Genomic DNA, 6,162 nt, shown 5'->3' on the forward strand with positions numbered 1-6,162 from the left:
ATATATACATATATATATATATGTGAATCAGCAACCTGGACTCCATCTTTTCTCTGGTTAAAGACTGTGAGCTAAAAATACAACACTAGCTGTTGGGAGCTTTAAGACAGAGGAGGTGGGATGCAGATATTTGATAATTCAGTTGCTAAGCAACAACTTCACGATTATGTAAGCTTCCACTGTCGCCAGTGATGTGGAGGGGGTGGATGCTGACGCAAAGAGCACGCAGAAGATATTTTTCATGCAACAGCACCAGCGTCTGAGATCTGGTATTGGAGAATATATATAGGTAGGGAGGAAATGCCACAAGCCACAAAGACCTGCATTCTACAAGAATGTAGGCTTATTTATTATACAGTTGGATGTCCAGAAGTTTACCAAATGACCTCAACTTCAAGGAAGGAATGAAGTTTGGCCTTTGAATCACAATGTGCTCCCATCAAAAATCAGGAAATATGAATAAAAATGAGGATTGGGGTTTATTATTCTCAATTAGTAGCCCTGTTTAACTAAATCTTTAGTGTAAACTTGTAAGACTGTGGACACTATTCACTCTGTATAAGTGAGAGATACTCTAGATCTTGCCTGTGCTGCCCTGGATGGATGTAAACACATGAGTCCAGGGCAGTGGTTTTCTCCTTGCACACATTTCATAGGTGATCATGCTGCCTGTCTTAGTCAGAGTTTCTATTCCTGCACAAACATCATGACCAAGAAACAAGTCAGAGAGGAAAGGGTTTATTCAGCTTACACTTCCATGTTGCTGTTGATCACCAAAGGAAGTCAGGACTGGAACTCAAGCAGGTCAGGAAGCAGAAGCTGATGCAGAGGCCATGGAGGGATGTTCCTTACTGGCTTGCTTCCCCTCGCTTGCCTAGCTTGCTCTCTTATAGAACCCAAGACTACCAGCCCAGGGATGGCACCACCCACAAGGAGCTCTCCCTGCTTTGATCACCAACTGAGAAAATGCCCCACAGCCAGATGTCATGGAGGCAACTTCCCCAACAGAAGCTCCTTTCTCTGTGATAACTCCAGCCTGTGTCAAGTTCAGACACAAAACCAGCCAGTCCACTGCCTTAGTGTCACTTGCACAGTATGTCTTTTCTATTTCACATGCGCCAGTCAGAAAGACTGTTCTCTTAGGAATCAGTACTTTTTTCCCCCCAGGCAAGGGTTTATCTCCAATCCTTTGTGGTTGATTTGCTAACTTTCCAAGGAGACTAGGGTTTTCTGTTGTTGTTATTGTTTTTAAAAGAATCTCTTCAGAGTATCAAAACAAGTTAAATAAGAAAATTGTACCTAAGCTGAAAATTAAGATAACTTCAGGTTACTTAGAATGGTCTTTAACTTCGCTAGACCATACCTCTAACTCACGTGTTGACATGAGGGAGTTTTTTAGTTGGTCTGTTTGCAGCAAGGCCAGGGCACTGTAGAGATTTGTTTCGAATGGGTTGGAGTTGTACTAAAATGAGGTAAGTCTGAAGCCGTAGGGAGAATTGGAATATTTTAATTAATATTTTTTCATTCTTTGAAATTACTGTACACATATAGAGTGATCGTATCCATCTACCATTCCCTCCTTCCAATGTCCTGCATGGTTGCCCATCTCTCCTGCCTCCAAGCATCATGTCCTTTTAAGACTTTTGTTATTGATACTCAGCTGGTGTGTGGCCATCTACTGGGGCAGGAGTAACAGGAGTAACTTACCAGTGGACAGATCCCTAGAGAATGTGGATCTTCCTCAGCAGCGTCAGCTTTCAGTAGGTCTTCTGGCTGGAGTGATCACCCTGTCCCCTAGGCCGCATGGCTCCATTCATCCCACATATAGAATAGTTTTCTTTCAGCTACTATGGCAATAATAAAGAGGATAACCATGCCATATTGTATGACATCCATAGCAGTATCCAAAGGCCTATCTCAGGTTATGCCTCCTGCTTTCAATGACACAGTGAGTGAACATTTATTCACTGTTTTTGTGGATCACCAAAGCCATCGGGGGAAATGAAGCTCAGAGACATTAAATAACCTTTCTAAGGTCCCAGAGGGTAGGCCAAGGTTCTGTTCTCTCCTCCGGCTAGTGGCTGGCATTGCTTATTGTTGCTGTTGCTTTCTTGACCTTTTGCTGTTAAAGTCACCGGCATCCTCTCACCGTCCTTCACTCTGCTCAGGTTTTGTCTTTCGGCTTACGTCTCTCAAGTACTCTTTGTGCTATTGTGGTAGGAAATCTGGGCCAGTGAAACTAAATTTATACTCCCCTAAAAATTAAATTAAGTCATATTTTAAGTGGACCATATGCAGATAAACAGGGACTTCTGTGTTAATTTCAGACATTTGGTTGTGGCATTTGGGAAAGTCCTGGACTTTTGGGAAAGCTAATGAAGAACTCAAAGTACATCCAGACTAGTTGTTTGATAATCGTCCAACCTAATTCAGCAGACTGTGCTGTATTTATTTGTGTGACACCATAGGATTAGGTATAGGAGATGAAATAGACAAGATACTATCTACCCTTTCATGCCTTCCTAGTTGTGAGCAAAAGAAGCAGCTCTTACTTCTTGATATTTTCGTTGATGCTGCTGGATAAGCACCTGCACACATGTGGCATTCTCTCTGTCTCTCTCTCTCTCTCTCTCTCTCTCTCTCTCTCTCTCTCTCTCTCTCTCTCTCTCTCTCTCTCTTTCACACACACACACACACACACACACACACATGCCTAAAAAAGAATGAAAGCAAATCTTTATAAACCCAACCCTGCCAATGAAAACAACAACAAAACACAAGATTCCCAAGTCATCTGTCCTACCAAGTTTTTCCCTTGCTTTAAATACCAAGCATGCTTTGTATGCCTCACCTTCTACATTTGCCTATAAGACATGGCATTTTTAGAATGCTCATGTATTCTTTTAGAGTTTTCGAGGGATAATGGAACACCTCAGTGAGCACCTGTTAAGTTCAGGTTCTTTTATGTGTTCACTGGTAACATTCTTACCATCATGGCTCCATCAGAGCCTGTGTGGAAGTACCAGAAGAGGAGAACTGCTGCTCAGTTACTCTTGGCCCAAGAATGCCCTTTTTTCCAGGAGAGATGTCCTCTACTCCAGAGCATAGCAGTTTTGCCTAAGGTGTATATGAAGCACCAAGGAAAGAAGGGGACATTCATGATCCACATAGCCAGCCAGGTCATCCGGCTCCACCCTAGTGATCAGTGGAGTGGTACAGGTTGTACTGAGTTCCTTCCCATCCTCATTATTGCTTCATCTCCTGGATGTTCCTAGGGTCTTCAGCTCACTCTAAAGCAGTTCTGCTCCCCTGCTGAAGCATCAGTTACAAAGTTGCTACAGTTGTTTGCTGCTGTAACCATGAAGGCTCCATGTTCTTGGTATCTTGGTGGCCATCTTTGTGGTGCTGCTGATCACAGCTGTGCTTGCAGTCATGTCTAACTATCCTTTTGATGTAGAAGGATCTTGGCAGTGGCACCTCATTCATCTTTCAGATGCTTGCCATTGCTTTTTTTTTTTTTAATGGCAGTGTTGATGGGAAAAGCTTGCATATGCTCTCACCCAAGGTCTGACTGTGTGACAGCCCTCTCACCTCCACTGTCCAAAGTCAGCCACATGGTTGACCCACAATTAGAGTGTAAGGGCAGATTTCAGCTACAAAGAAAAGGCCATGGAGCAGAAAGCAGGCTAAGAGAAAAATCATAAAGTATCGGGTATCTGAAGACGTTGAGAAGATGATGTTTATGTCACTTTGAAAAATATACCAGCCTGGTCTACAGAGTGAGTACCAGGACAGTCTGGTCTACAGAGTGAGTACCAGGACAGCCAGTGCTACACCGAGAAACCCTGTCTTGAAAAAAAGAAAAAAAAAAGAAACATATATCATCTGACAGGGAAAAATATGAATTATATTTTGGAAGGTAGCTGCCACGCCACGTAAGTAACACACATTTTTAGTTTCTAGTAAATAGTTATTTGTCAGTTAATGGAAATACAGTGCATATGAACCCAGATATCCAGTCGCTGTTTTGGAAAACAATTGTGACTTCTTCAATCTTAAGCATTTGAAATACAATTTGATTTTTTTTTAATATTCAAAATGAAAAATAAAAAGGAGAGATGAGCATGGTGGCATATGTGTTTACTCCAAGAACTCAAGAGTCTGATACAGGAGGATTGCTGCAAGTTCAAGGTCAGCTTGCAGCTTTTATAAAAACCTTAATGGATAAATAAATACAAAAATGGAGAAAAGAGTAGTTGGGTCCCTTTTCTCTCTATTAAAATTATTATTAACTTCTAAAACACCAGTTTTAGACCAGCATGGGAATAAATACAAATTATATTGTGTTAGGCTTATAAACAATTTTATCAGATGCTAAAATTATCTTTGAAATTGTGGGACTTTCTTTATAATAGTGGTTAGGGTGATACAGCTATATATAGGAAATGCCAATTTGAAAGTTAAATTCAGCTGTGCATGTGAAAAAAATAATTAAAGAACATTAAAAGCATGGTAACTGTCTTCAAAAAAAAAAAAAGATATAGGATTCTTCTCCCTAAAAAAAGGAAAATGGCAGCCATCACTGGCGTGTGAAAACACACCCATTTCAGCACATAGTCCCTTCAGGTTTGGGCTTGAAAATCTGATGTTAACCAAGTGTAGCTGACACAGTTGGCATTGTATTCGCAGTGCAATTCACAATGGCCCTATTTTTAACTTTATTATAATAGGTATCCTTGAAAAGTAGTCTAAAGAAGAAACTAGGAATAAAACTATCATCAATCTAATCTATCCCCCTTTTAAAGAAGTTTGAAATGTTTAATGTTATAAAATCGAAACCAGACGAGGTATGTCACATAGAAATTCCATTTTCAGGTTTTACAAACCTCCCTGCTGAGTGCTGGTGGCTGGGCCAATTTACATTCTGACCATCAGAGTGTGAGACTTCTGTTCCCCACATCCTCATCAACCCTCGCTGGGTTGGATTTCTCTGTGATAGCAGCCATTCTGGCCCATGAGTTGGAATCTCACTGTTGTAATTTTCATTTTCCTGATGGCTAGGAAGGTTAAATACTTTTTTGTGCTTCTAGTCGCTTAAGTTGCCTTTTGATGTCTCTTTATTTCATTAGATGATTTTTCTGGTGATGTCATCTGGTTTCATACGGTTTTATTAACTTTCTTATATAGTCTGAATATTAATTTGTCGAGGTCTTTCTCTTCACTCTACTAACCTTTCACTGTTTGGCTTTTAACTTTTATGCAATTTTTATTTCATGGCACTATTTTATGAGCTATTAGTGTCTTCAGAAAGTTCTCATCTCTACATATATCATGAAGCTTCTCCTCTAACAGTTTCACGAAGGTCTTCGATTCATTTTGAGTTGATTCATTCTCAGGGTGAGGGATATGGATCTAATCTCATTGTGTGTAAATCCCGTTTCCCCAGCAACAGTTGCTGATGATGGGGCTGCCTTTTCTCCTTTGGGCATTTTTGACACCTTGGCTAACGATTAATTGGCTCTTTGTATGTGGATTTATTTCTGGTCCTCTATTTTTTTCCCGTGAGTCATGATATCCATTTCTGTGCTAGTGCCATGTTTACAGTTACTGTAGCTCTGCTCAGAACCACTGGGAGGGCAGCAAGGACTTTCAACTCTTGAGCCTTTTCTCCAGCCCCTGGAGATCAGGTTTAAAGACATAGCTATTTCACAGTATTGATTCTGCTGACCCAAAAGCATGACACATAGTTCTATCTTCTAGTGACTTCTTCAGTCTCTTATATATATATAACTATATATGTGTGTGTGTGTGTGTGTGTGTGTGTGTGTGTGTGTGTGTGTATTATGTATGTATATCCTTCCTTATTTAGGTTTACTACCAGGTATGTGTTTTAGATTTATTTTCCTCAGCAAATTTGTTATTGGTATTCAGAAAAAGAAAAACTACTGTTTTTTTGTTGTTGTTTTGTTTAAGTGTTAATTTGGTATCCTGACATTTAGCTCATAGCGCTCATGGGAGCAGAAACTTTCCTGTTAGAAGCTTTTGGGTCTGTTTCATAAATATAAGATCAAGTTCCGTACAATAATTTGATTTCTTCTCTCTGTCTCTGTCTCTGTCTCTCTGTCTCTGTCTCTGTCTCTGTCTCTGTCTCTGTCTCTCTCT

General features: G+C 40.3%; 1 long non-coding RNA gene across 1 annotated transcript in view; it reads left to right on the forward strand.

The window, feature by feature from the left end:
- Positions 1-2,987: 2,987 nt before the first annotated feature.
- The window catches only part of LOC116081825, a 26,802-nt gene continuing 23,627 nt past the window's right edge, over positions 2,988-6,162 (forward strand). Inside the window, exon 1 of the long non-coding RNA XR_004115022.1 lies at positions 2,988-3,935. This is a non-coding gene — a long non-coding RNA (uncharacterized LOC116081825). The remainder of the gene's footprint in view (positions 3,936-6,162) is intronic.

The sequence above is a fragment of the Mastomys coucha genome, unplaced genomic scaffold, assembly GCF_008632895.1.
Source record: "Mastomys coucha isolate ucsf_1 unplaced genomic scaffold, UCSF_Mcou_1 pScaffold11, whole genome shotgun sequence".
NCBI lineage: Eukaryota > Metazoa > Chordata > Mammalia > Rodentia > Muridae > Mastomys > Mastomys coucha.